This window comes from Colius striatus, chromosome 1 (genome assembly GCF_028858725.1).
Source record: "Colius striatus isolate bColStr4 chromosome 1, bColStr4.1.hap1, whole genome shotgun sequence".
NCBI lineage: Eukaryota > Metazoa > Chordata > Aves > Coliiformes > Coliidae > Colius > Colius striatus.
In genome coordinates, this window is record NC_084759.1 from 132895742 (window position 1) to 132907792 (window position 12051).

General features: G+C 40.8%; 1 long non-coding RNA gene across 1 annotated transcript; it reads right to left on the minus strand.

The window, feature by feature from the left end:
- Positions 1-10901: 10901 nt before the first annotated feature.
- LOC133624696 (uncharacterized) lies at positions 10902-11696 on the minus strand. The gene is made up of 2 exons (XR_009818058.1): positions 11328-11696; positions 10902-11101 (listed from the first exon to the last, which is right to left on the minus strand). It is a non-coding gene; the product is annotated as an uncharacterized LOC133624696 (long non-coding RNA).
- Positions 11697-12051: the final 355 nt, after the last annotated feature.

The window sequence follows — 12051 nt, forward strand, 5'->3', positions numbered from 1 at the left end:
AGTGAATTGACTTGATTTATGATGGTCAGCTCTCAGGACACCTTAGTTTCCTAAGATAAATTATTTCATTCCTCTTGCTTGGTTAAGGCTGTTAGATAGTCGAGGCTCTGACACAAAGCATTGCTTTACCAAATTCAGTGAAAGATTCACACAACAGCCATAACAGCACTCAGTCCTCAAACACTGATGTGAGGCCAGAAACTTGCTTATGATCATACTCCATGCATCAGAAAATGACGTGACTGGTGGATTCATAGGCTCTAGGTGTTCTTTACAGGTGAATATGTTTCTATTCTTTCCTCTACAGAAAGGATAAGATTCCAGACCGTTACCAAGAGACTGACACTGGTGATACTCACTACTTTGACTTCACTAACATGTAAACCTGACTGAAATACAACCAAGCAAATGTGCAAGCTGCTAGATGTCCCAAAGGACTTTTGTTTTCATTTCTGATGAACCTGGATCAGCTTGCAAGTCCTATTACCTGAAATCTTTCAAATTGATGAGAGAGGAGGGGTCCCTGTGATTCTGAGGTCCAATACACCAAGGCCTTGAAGGAAATGCCTCTACAGTCTCTTCTCCCTAGAGTTCAATTGACAAGGGAAGTCATTTAGAGATTGCTCATTCAAGGACCTGGTTCATTCAAGAAACATGTACCATTTCTGATACCACTTCCTTGTAATTAATTAAAAATGCCCTCTATGGTTGTTGGAAAAGGCAAAAGGAATCTCTCACAAGCAATCAACTACATGGGGATAATTAGCAAGTGTGTAGCAACAAATGAAAGATTTGTTACAGAGAGCTTGGCTCTCATCTATGAAGGGGGACATTCTAAGAGGACTTCAGAAAGATTCTGGCCATCACCACTCACCCATACCAAGAAAGTATTGTTATGCTAGCATATAGAGTCATAACTCCTCTCACTTCCTCCTTCCTTGGCTCCAAGTCTTAGATTTCTTCTCTCTAGGAAGGTTTAGATTCAACAGAAAGACTTTCACAATTCTTCCCCACTCCACTATACCATGAAGGTATAAGTACTGCAAGAGTAAGAAATAGAGGTGAAGGTTCTTAGCACCTTGAAAGGGAGGGAACACCATTTCTTCCTCCTCTAACATCAGACAATTTTGGAATAAGAAGCCATGGCTACTATACTAGGTGCTGAGTTTAGTGTTGCTTGGCCACACAAGGGATCATCTGTAAATCTTATATCCTAGTCCTCTCAAGACAGACAGCAAGATGCTCAACAAAGCATGTTCTGCTCATTTAACATTTATAGCTACGTGAAGGGGAGTTCTAGTGAGGTGGGGGTCGATCTCTTATCTGCAGTAATGAATATTAGGAGACAAAGAAATGGGTTTAAGTTGCACCAGGAGAGGTTTAGTTTGGACATCGGGAAGAACTTTTTCACTGAGAGGGTTGTTAAGCACTGGAATGGGCTTCCCAGGGAGGTGTTGGAGTCACCATCCCTGAAGGTATTCCAAAGACACATAGATGAAGTGCTGAGGGATATGGTTTAGTTTAGTGATGGGCCTGGCAGTGTGAGGTTAGTGGTTGGATTCAATGATCTTAAAAGTATTTTCCAACCGTAATGATTCTATGATTCTATGAACAGTACTTCAATAAATTTTAAAATTTCTTCCTTTGTGACAGCTGACATTGCAGGATTTCATGCTTGTCCATTGGGAAGGTAGTTCCCACAAAAAACCTTAGAGGGCTGCTCCCATCTACCTGAGTCACTTTGGTAATCTGTATGTTGCCATTTGGAGACGAAAGAGATTTGCACCATGAAGTCATGCCTCAGACATTACACTACTCCTGCAGAGCCTCTGCGAGACCTAGACTCTATAATCCCACCTAAGTCACATGCATGCACTGAATACATCTTCTAGCATGGAAGCTTTAAGGGCTAAATCTGAACTGTATTTAAAACTGCTGTGGTATTCCAAACAAGCTTTTAAAGAGCTTTGTACTGATTTTGCAGCTACAAATTCCTCTTCTGAGTTTAGTCCTGTGAAGAAAAGCAACAGCTTTTGAAATTGCATATGCAAAGCAGCTCTAAGAAGTACTGCTACTATAGGTATGCAAATCTAAATAATAAAAAAGGCAGGAAAAAATACATTTTAAAACTCTTTATAAGCGACTTGAAAAAGATTTTACACAGCTTATCTAGACTGTAAAACCTAACAGTATGGCGGCATCATGGTTAATATCTGTTGCTATTTCTAAGGAAGATCTAAGTGTGGTTTTAGCTTCTACTTATGAGAACACAAATACATGTGCATAAATTGCATTTGAGTTTCAAAAAATCAGTACTATTACTCACTTGCAAATCAAGCCTATACACCTCAGTTTCTAAATGACCCAAGACCTTAGTTTTAGTCTTTAAAAAAGAAAAGAAAATCTACAGAAGTTTTACAAATACAGACTATTAAAATGGACTTAAAGCAGTGCTACTGGTATTTTTTTTTTAATCTTAACATGCAGTGCAACAAATTGAAATAAAATAAAATAAGATAAATTTTGTAAATTTTCATGTAACTTAAACATGCCAGGTGGCAGTATAGATTTTCAAAAATATTATCAGTTTGAGGGTTACATAAGTATTACTAATTACCTATATGAGTAAGATGAATTATGATAAGACTCTCTGAAAACTGTCATTTCACCTCTTTAACCTAACTTCTCTCCCCCTGCCAAAGGTAGTGTGCATATCATACTCAGAAAAAATGGCAACTCGTTCTAGCCCAATGTTCTACTCAAAGCAGAGTGAAATTTACATCTAGACTGGCCTGTTGCCTTCTCTTTTTTAATTTTAATTTTATTAATGTGCTATATTTGGTCACTGAAGTGAACAGTTTAAATGTTTTTTGGGGAAGCTTAGTTTTGAGAAAAAAGTCAGCAGTATTAACTACATGCCAGCAGAGGGAAACACAGCCTCAAGAAAACTAACTCACCTTGTGAGATGTTTTTTACCCATCATTTTTACCCATCACATCCACTGAAACTGATTGATTTACCCAGGAATAAATCAGACCCATTTAGATGTGGTAGGACATGCCATCTTGTGTCTTTTATTTGCTACGTACACTGACAGAAGTAAATTACAGTGATATCTGCTTTGAGCTGTATAAGTTAATATAGTGACTCAGATAGGTTGGGCTAGATTTTTTTCAAGGTTATAAGTGTTTCCTACTCTCCATGAAGTTAATGGGTCGGCAGTACACTTGGCAAAGTAAGATCTAAATCCAGCAGAATTAGAAAGGATTTCTGGGTGTTTGAACTCATGCCTTTCACTTTGGAAGATGTCATTCAAACACTGGTCATTACAGCATGAGGTGAATGAGACAAAACCACTTCTGGAAAAAAAGAAACTGAATGACCAGGTATGACTGGCAAGCTGTAGGAGCACTTCTCACACACCAGTCCAATGCACTTCTGTCCTAAACACTGATGACCCACATCCCTTCTATGAAAAGAGAAGTGCGGTAGGTAGGCTAGGTTTTATCAGAAGTTCACAGACAGGAGAGCATTGCTGCCCTAAGGAAATGCATTCAGACAGCTTGCATCCAAAACACTGGGTAGGTTTCCAAAAAAAGGTTTCCAAGAGTGGGACCACATATGAGCATGAATTTCACCTCTCTGAAAGCCCTTCACCACTCTGGGCTCACAACATCTGCTTTCAAATCCCTCCAAACCAGCCTGCTTCTCCTACTTGCTGTTCTAGCTCCTAAGGGTTACATCTGTTAAAAGACACTTATGAAAACATGTCATTAAAAGATGCTGAACTCCTCCAGGCAACAAAAGCAAACACACACACACTGAGACCTGCTTGCCAACTCTACACAAACAATGCAGCACAGTGTGCTCTGCTCCAAGGGACACTGACTGCAGTGACATTAAACACTCATCATTTGGGCTAAGGGAAAGAGATGGAAATTTAATTAAAATGTGATGGCTATGACGACTAAATTTGCAAGATTTGGCTGCCTTAGGAATACATTCTTTTCTTTCCCTTCCCCCCATTCAAAGTCAGTTACAACATCATCCTAGAATTTTGAGTTTCTCCTTTTTTTTTCTCTGTAGGAGGGACTGACAAAATTAAGCATTTTGAATCATTTTTCACAGAGCATCACAAATACATTCCCGACTCTTCCTGTACTTGGCCCCTACTATGCAGAAGATCTTGTTGCCACTGCACACAGAGACCTGACATAACTTTGAGAGCTTTGTTCATCACAAGTGGGTTTGCACAGTGTCCTCAATGTTAAATTGCATCCCTGCTTTTGTTTTTGGCATCTTCAGCTACACACAGCTTACCAGGAGCAACTTAAATGACAAAAGAAAACTGTGGCAACTGAGCCTGGGAAGGTGCGTCACCAAAACCTTTCCTGTCAGTGTGCAGACTGGGAAATACATTAGCTGTTCAAGAACAGCTACAGTTTCCAAGTGCAAATGTAGTACAGCTCTGACAGTAATTCCACATAAGACTGAAAAACAGGATGCATGCGAAGTGTACTAGTCAGCCAACGTACAGGATCTTGGGAGTTTTTCATCTCTTTCCATCCAATGGGCCCTACAGCAGAATGGGTAGTTGTTGCTGCATTACGGAAATGTTACAGCTACCAGTTATTGACATACTGATTCTGTGTCCTTCCACTTTGTCACCTGCTTTGACTGTACACCTTCCAGAGCAGGCTCATCTTTTTGTACACTCTACAATAGCAAAAATTCAATACTACTTCCACCTCAATAAGTAACTAAACTTCCAAAGATATACAGGTAACTTGGTGCTCCACAGCAGTGATAATGCAAAACAGTCTTGCACAAAGGGACATTAACCACCACCTATTAAAACTGAGGAGAAAAAATTCATTCACTGCTTCCCCCAATAACCTTTTAGACACGGTGACAGACACACAGATGTTTTTAAATAGTCAGTCTTGGAAGAAGTGCCACAAGACCTTAGCTCAGTTGCAAAAAAAAAAAACAACCAAAAAAAAACCCCACAAAAAACTCCAAAAAGCAGGAACTTGAAACAGTTAAGAACTGGTGACCTTTGAAATGAAAGCAAATAAGTCACCTATCAAATCACTCTGCAAAGTGGCATCTCAGTATAGCAATGTGAGGAACAGTTTAGAGAAGAAAGCGTATTCAGGAATCCCCCTTTATCCGTCTGCTACTATGTCATCGCTGCTATGTCAAGCAGAGTCAGCTGCATCTGACCAAGGCCATACTCCTTTAAGGTCTCCTACCCAAGCAAACTGACCCAATGTGACAGCTGATGAAATCAGAACCAGGGGTGTTGTAACAGAAAGTTACACACATCCACTTAACAAAATCTGGAAACTTAAAAGATTCTGCAAATACTCTTTCTTTCCTTCCCTCTGCTGGGCCTCTTCTCCCATTTCAGCTTGTTCCAGACTGAAGTCTTGCAACTGGGCTGTAGTTTTTCATTTCAATTCCCTGCTCACAAATTCATCTGTTTTCAAAATACATGAGCTATTGCTAAGATTGGGCTAAGATGAAAGCTGTGTGGTGCGATGTTAAGAGGAAGACCAAGGAGATATTCTCTCCTGTAACACAGCACTCGTTGGAATGAAGGGACTAGAAAACTGTGGAGGTTGCTCCTTTATTTCTCCAAAAGCCCATCCTCAACCACAGTTGTGACCTCTGGTCCATTAGTGACCTATCACAGCTGGAAGGGATTCTGCCCCCTTTCTTCCCTGCCTCCTCTTGTCTCAGCTGCACATTTTTACAGAGACAAGCACTGTCACCGCCAAGCAGCTGAACACAGATGGATATCAGGAATGCTAGAAAGCAACACCCCATTCTTTACTGTCGGTAGCTCATCACTATATTCTTCTGTATCTCTTTGTCCTGGATCTAAAGGGCTATAGGGAAGAAGCAGCAGGCAATACTACAGGAAGCTCTGACAGCAGCTGTATGCTCTCTCTGGGAATTAAAAGACTGGCAAAACTTCAAAGGGGATTTTTCCCTTCATTAGAAATCTTTAGAAGCACTAGGCTTTTTGAGTTTTTTTAATGAAAAAGCTTAAGAAAAACACAGAGCAGTTGTAACGGTCTCTGACAGGAACTCTTCCTAGTGTCTTTCACATGATTTTGGAGCCCCACATTACTTACTCATCTCCCTTCCATATACTGGGATAGCAGATCCACAGTAGATTAGGGCACTCAGGAAATCAAAGAACTTGCCTGAATCCTAGTACCAGGCATTTGCAAAAAAAAAAAGACAGAGCACAGAGCACAGCAGAACTGATATAGTAATTACTGGTCTCACCAGCTGGCAGGGAGAAGTGCTGTTTGTCCAAACAACTGAAGCATGCCAATGTCCTAGATAAAGTGCATAAGCCAATAAACACTGTAGTACTTAGCTTACTAGCTTGTGCTTTGCTTACTAGCCTGTGCACCCACCAATTTGGGGAGGGGAGCAGTGAGAAAAAAAGCAGAGAGTGGCAGCCTCTCTCCCATGGATTCCACCTTCGAGGTTTTTGAAGCAACTTCATCATTGCATCGTGTGCTCTCACTTCTCAATAACAGCTCCAACTCAGCAGAAGAAGCCCTCCAAAGTAATATGTCTGGAGAAACGCCGAAGTGATGACAGCTTGGGATAAGAGTGTCACAGGAAAGATGATCTTATGCCTAGTTCCAAGCTGATTCCTAGATTTTGCTGACCACCTAGGGGTAAATGCACAGTGATAAATCAAGCTGTTCAGATAGGGTAAAAGTGAGTTGGAGAAGCAAACAAGGTGATAAGGCAAAAAAATAAGGAAAGTGACACAGAAAAATAAATACAGTGGTCAAAAGACAGCTGTCTGCTTACATCATGCACAACTGGGAATGCAGGCCAGCCAACTTAGAGAGGTTTTCCAGCTCTCATACTAAACAACAATTACAGCTTCTCTCCCAGTTTGGCCTCAGTACAAATATACTCCACCCCAAGATCTCATTGCACTAAGCCAAGCAGAGCCTTGCAAGTACTCCATTTCTGTAGCCAGCACAAAAGCCCAAGTCCAACTGAGAGGAAATGGAGAAGTGCAAAAGTAATTGTTTATACCAGGTTTTCCTAACAACCACAACACAGGTCAGTATTACCACTACAGAACTCTGTTTTCACTGTACTAAACCAATAATACTACCAAAATACCATATTATTAATATTCAATTACTATTATTGATACCCAGTATTCATATTCAAAGAACAAATGCAATGGAACAAAAGAAAGACGTAGGATGGTAAACTTCACATGCCACTATCATATTATTAACCACAGCTCTTGAATTGGAGCTACATGAAGAAATGAATTGCAAGATCAATCCTTCTCCTCAAAGACAGTGAGTGCAACTACCTATTGATCTTCTCAGTCTTGCTATTTGCCAACTGTCACTTGCTGGAGGCCTGTGGCCAGTGGAATTCCAGAGGGATCGGTTCTGAGGCCAGTCTTGTTCAATATCTTCATCAACGACCTGGATGAGGGGACAGAGTGTACTCGCTGATGACACCAAACTGGGAGGACTGGCTGATTCCCCAGAAGGCTGTGCTGCCATTCAGCAGGATCTCAACTGGCAGAGAGGAACCTCATGAGGTTCAACAAGTCCTGCATCTGGGAAGGAACAACCCCCTGCACCAGTACAGGCTAGGGGTTGACTTGCTGAAGAGTAGCTCTGCAGAGAGAGACTTGGAAGTCCTGATTGATAATAAGCTAAACATGAGCCAGCAATGTGCCCTCGTGGCCAAGAAGGCCAATGGCATCCTGGGATGCATCAAGAAGAGTGTGGCCAGCAGGTCAAGGGAGGTTCTTCTCCCTCTCTACTCTGCCCTGGTGAGACCTCATCTGGAGTCCTGTGTCCAGTTCTGGGCTCCTCAGCTCAAGAGGGACAGAAAACTTCTGGAGAGAGTCCAGTGCATGGCCACCAAGATGATCAGGAGATTGGAACATCTTTCATATGAGGAAAGGCTGCAGGAACTGGGGCTGTTTAGTATAGGGAAGAGGACAATGAGAGGAGATGTTATTAATATTTACAAATATCTAAGTGGTGAGTGTCAGGAGTTTGGGACATTCCTTTTTTCTATAGTAGACAGTAACAGGACAAGGGGTAATGGGATGAAGCTGCAACATAAGAAGTTCCATTTAAACATAAGAAAAAACTATTTTGTTGTGAGGGTGAGGAACCAGTGGAACAGGCTGCCCAGAGGGGTTGTGGAGTCTCCTTCCTTGGAGGTCTTCAAGACCTGCCTGGACATGTTCCTATGCAACCTGATCTAGGTGACCCTGCTTCTGCAGGGGGGTTGGACTAGATGATCTCTAAAGGTCCCTTCCAACCCTACCATTCTATGATTCTATGATACACTGAAACTAGACATCTCTATTTTCATTAATTTTTCATTTGTATTTCACTTGCAACAGATTTTGGGCTGTGAAAAAACGAAAGAAAATGTGTAGCAACAAAACTTGTCTTTCTCCCCCTAAAACAGGAAAACACTGGTGAACATCCACAAAGAAATTAAAAGACAACTGAAATACAGATAAGGGCCTGGAACTGGCTTAGCAACATGGGATATATGAAACTAAGAGGACATTTAGAAGATTCTCAGCTGTTCTACTTTTGTAGCATTATAAATATTAAGGAACATGACAGAAGAGCACTTATGGAAGCATTAGCATATGCATCAGCATACTAAGTACTGAATCACGAGAGAGAAAATCATAGAATCATAGAATGATAGGGTTGGAAGGGACAAGTCTGCAGAGGCAGCCAAGGTCCTCTGCTTACAGAGGTACCAGAGTGATACCAGAGACGTGATGTGACACACGTTTGCAGACCAACTATCCAGCCAACCACAATCTTCAGCTATTGAAGTAAAGACATAGCTGCAAAAAGAGAACCAGTCACACTCCTAGTTTCCACCTACATGTAAGCAACTACAAGGAGCACCCGGAAACCAGAATGAAAACACCTAAACCACCATTCAGTCAGTCCTCATTCTTTGACATGTTTCAGAAAACAAGTTCCTGTAGTGTTTGTTATACTATTGAAGAGAATAGGGAGAGCCTATTATCCTAGAACTGTTTCTCTGTGAGGAATTCCATTCCAAATATGAGCCAATGGAATTGTTTCCAGCTTTAGAGGTGTTCTCTCAGCTTGACCCTGCATTAAAGCATTTAATACCTTGCTCCTTCACCATTACAGGAATACCTGTCTAGAAACATTTAAACATTAAATCATTTGCCATTCTCATTGCTACAATACATTGGTGGTTCAGTCATCATGTAGATGACAGTCACAGAAGTGCTTATAAAACAATTGTCTCACTCTTGCTAAACTAAAGAGCATTTTGAAAACAATTCCTTCATTCATCTTCTAATCTAAGGGCACTTTCTACACAGTGTATTATACTAATTCTACCCAAACTGTGCTAGCTTTCAGCCTTGTGTGATGCAATCTAACAGAAACATGACCAAGATCTAAAGTACAAGGGGATACTATCCTTTTCTTTCTTTACGCTCCCTCTAGCAATAACCAATTAACTAAAGCTTCCACATTTGACCCCATTTCACACTTCAGTTTCACCAGTTCTGTGTTCCAGAAGTTAATTTGGTCAGGCTTTATAATGCATTATCACAGCCCTTTGTAAGATTTCTCCAAGATCTCAAGGACAGAAGGAGAAGGTTACACAGGAACTAAATATTCTACCTTGTCAAAAATAAGAGGTGTTTACTGATAATGTAACAACTCACTATCTTGCTTCCCCCTTTTATAATACAGATTTCAAGCAGGCACATTACAGAAACAGCATCAGTATATGTCTGTTTAACCTATGGTTAGATTAACTCTTTTCACAATATATAGTAAGAATTCATCAGGTCTATGACAATCCCAGTCAATGTGCCAAGATCTAATAGCACGTTATTTCTTAGTTAAAAGACTCTCTGACAGGTTAACACTTGCAGTTCAGTTTCTCCCTAGCACTCACCAAAGCCATCAGTATAGTACAAGCTTCCTTTTAAAACTCAAGAGATTTGTACTCTCCTTGGGTCAGGTGAACTCATGACTGCGTTAGTTTATTTTCTTCCTAGTAGCTGGTACAGGGTTGTGGTTTGGATTTGTGCTGAGAACATCACTGATAACACAGGGATGTTTTGGTTACTGCCAAGCAGTGATTGCACAGTGTCAAGGATATTTCTGCTTCTCACCCTGCCCTGACAGGGAGTGGGCTGGGGGAGCACAAGAAGCTGGGATGGAACATGGCCAGGCCAGCTGACCCCAGCTAGCCAAAGGGCTCTTCCATACCATAGAATGTCATGCCCAGTATAGAAATTGGGGGGAAGTGGCAGAGAGGGGTGGGTTGCAGCTCGGGCATCAGTCTGCAGGTGGTGAGCAGTTGCATTGTGCATCACTTGTTGGGGTTTTTTTCCTGGTATTTATCTCCCTCTTTTCTTTTTGCTACACTCCTTTTCATTACAATTCTTACACCTTTTATTATTGTTGTTACTACTATTATTATATTTTATTTTAGTTATGAAACTGTTCCTATCTCAAACCCACAAATTTTACTTTTTCCTGATTCTCCTCCCCTTCCCACTGTGAGGGGAGAGGAGTGAGCAAATGGCAGTGTGGTGCTTAGCTGGTGGCTGCAGTTAAACCATGACAACTACTTATGTCACTATAAAGCATTTTAGGACTCTTAGGAATGAAATTACTGAAGGGGAAAAAAAAAAAAAAAAAAAGAATAATATGACAAAGATACCCAACAAGTTTTACGTTTCTGGCTTAGCTGCATCAAAACCGCAAGATCAGCAGACTTCTGAAGTTAATCAGCACTTCAAGAAAGGCAAGGTGGTGCAGAAGATATCAAAAAGGACCTCATAGTCTCATCAATTAGAATTCAATTCTTTTATTCAATTCTCCATGTTAGTAGGACAGTGTTCATTATGACGGTTAACCCCAACTCCACACAACACCCCACTTCACGTTGCTGCTGGTCCATCCTTTCTTCCCTTCATTGTGAAGGGGCCATTATCAAGAGACAAGTGTCCCCATAAAAGGGACAGGAAGACCTCCTGCTGGCATAGAAAAACCTAGAGAAACAAATCATTGAAGAAGTTATTAATAATTTGAGGAAAAAAGACTATCAGAAATTCAAGCAGACATCACAAAAAGGCATCTATCTGGCTTCCTTGTCAGCTGCATTAAAGATGTACCAAGGACTGAGCCATGGGTACCAAACTCCTCTTCTAATCTTTGAAAAAGCATTTCCAGGTTAAGGAAGACTGTGTTCTAAAGGTAAAATCTAATTCCTTTTACCTTTCCTGTGGGTAGGCAAGTTCAATCTCTGAACAGTTGATCCGGCATCTTTCATAAACATTACATTCCTGTGGAAATATTTCACATGGAGGAAAACTTGCGTAAAACTTTACCAAAGTCAAACTGCAGCCCCTTTCTGCCTAGTTTTCTCACTGATAGAGCTTCAGTATTTGCCATCTGATTAACATTTCAGTTCGGGTACAGACCAGCACTCCTACATCCCATCACATTTGTGCTACCACTCCCATATGTTGTTTTAAGTATGGATGGGGAGAGTAACTGTAAGATTTGTGTTGTTTCTGTGTTAGTTAGATGGTGGGAAAATACACACACAAGCATACCAAGCTTCCTCCTTAAACTCACAAAATATTATACAAGTTGTATAGTATTTTATATATATATATATATTTTTTATATATATATATATATATAGAGAGAGTATCATTCAACAGAAAGGATTGACAGGATAATGGATACCAGCAGGCAGTGCCTTGCACAGCAGTGAGGAAGAGAAACGACACATGTTCAGAACCACTTGTTGCAAACACCAGATATTGAATATTTACAGTTGCACAGTCATTGTGCCGTTCCCATTCCTCCTCAAGGTAAAACTGAAACTGCCATCTTGACTCCTAGCGTCTCATTACATTGGTAAGTTGAAAGGATACTTGTGCATACAGCTATCGCTTAGTCTTCCCCTCGGCTTCTGGCATCTTCCTGTTTA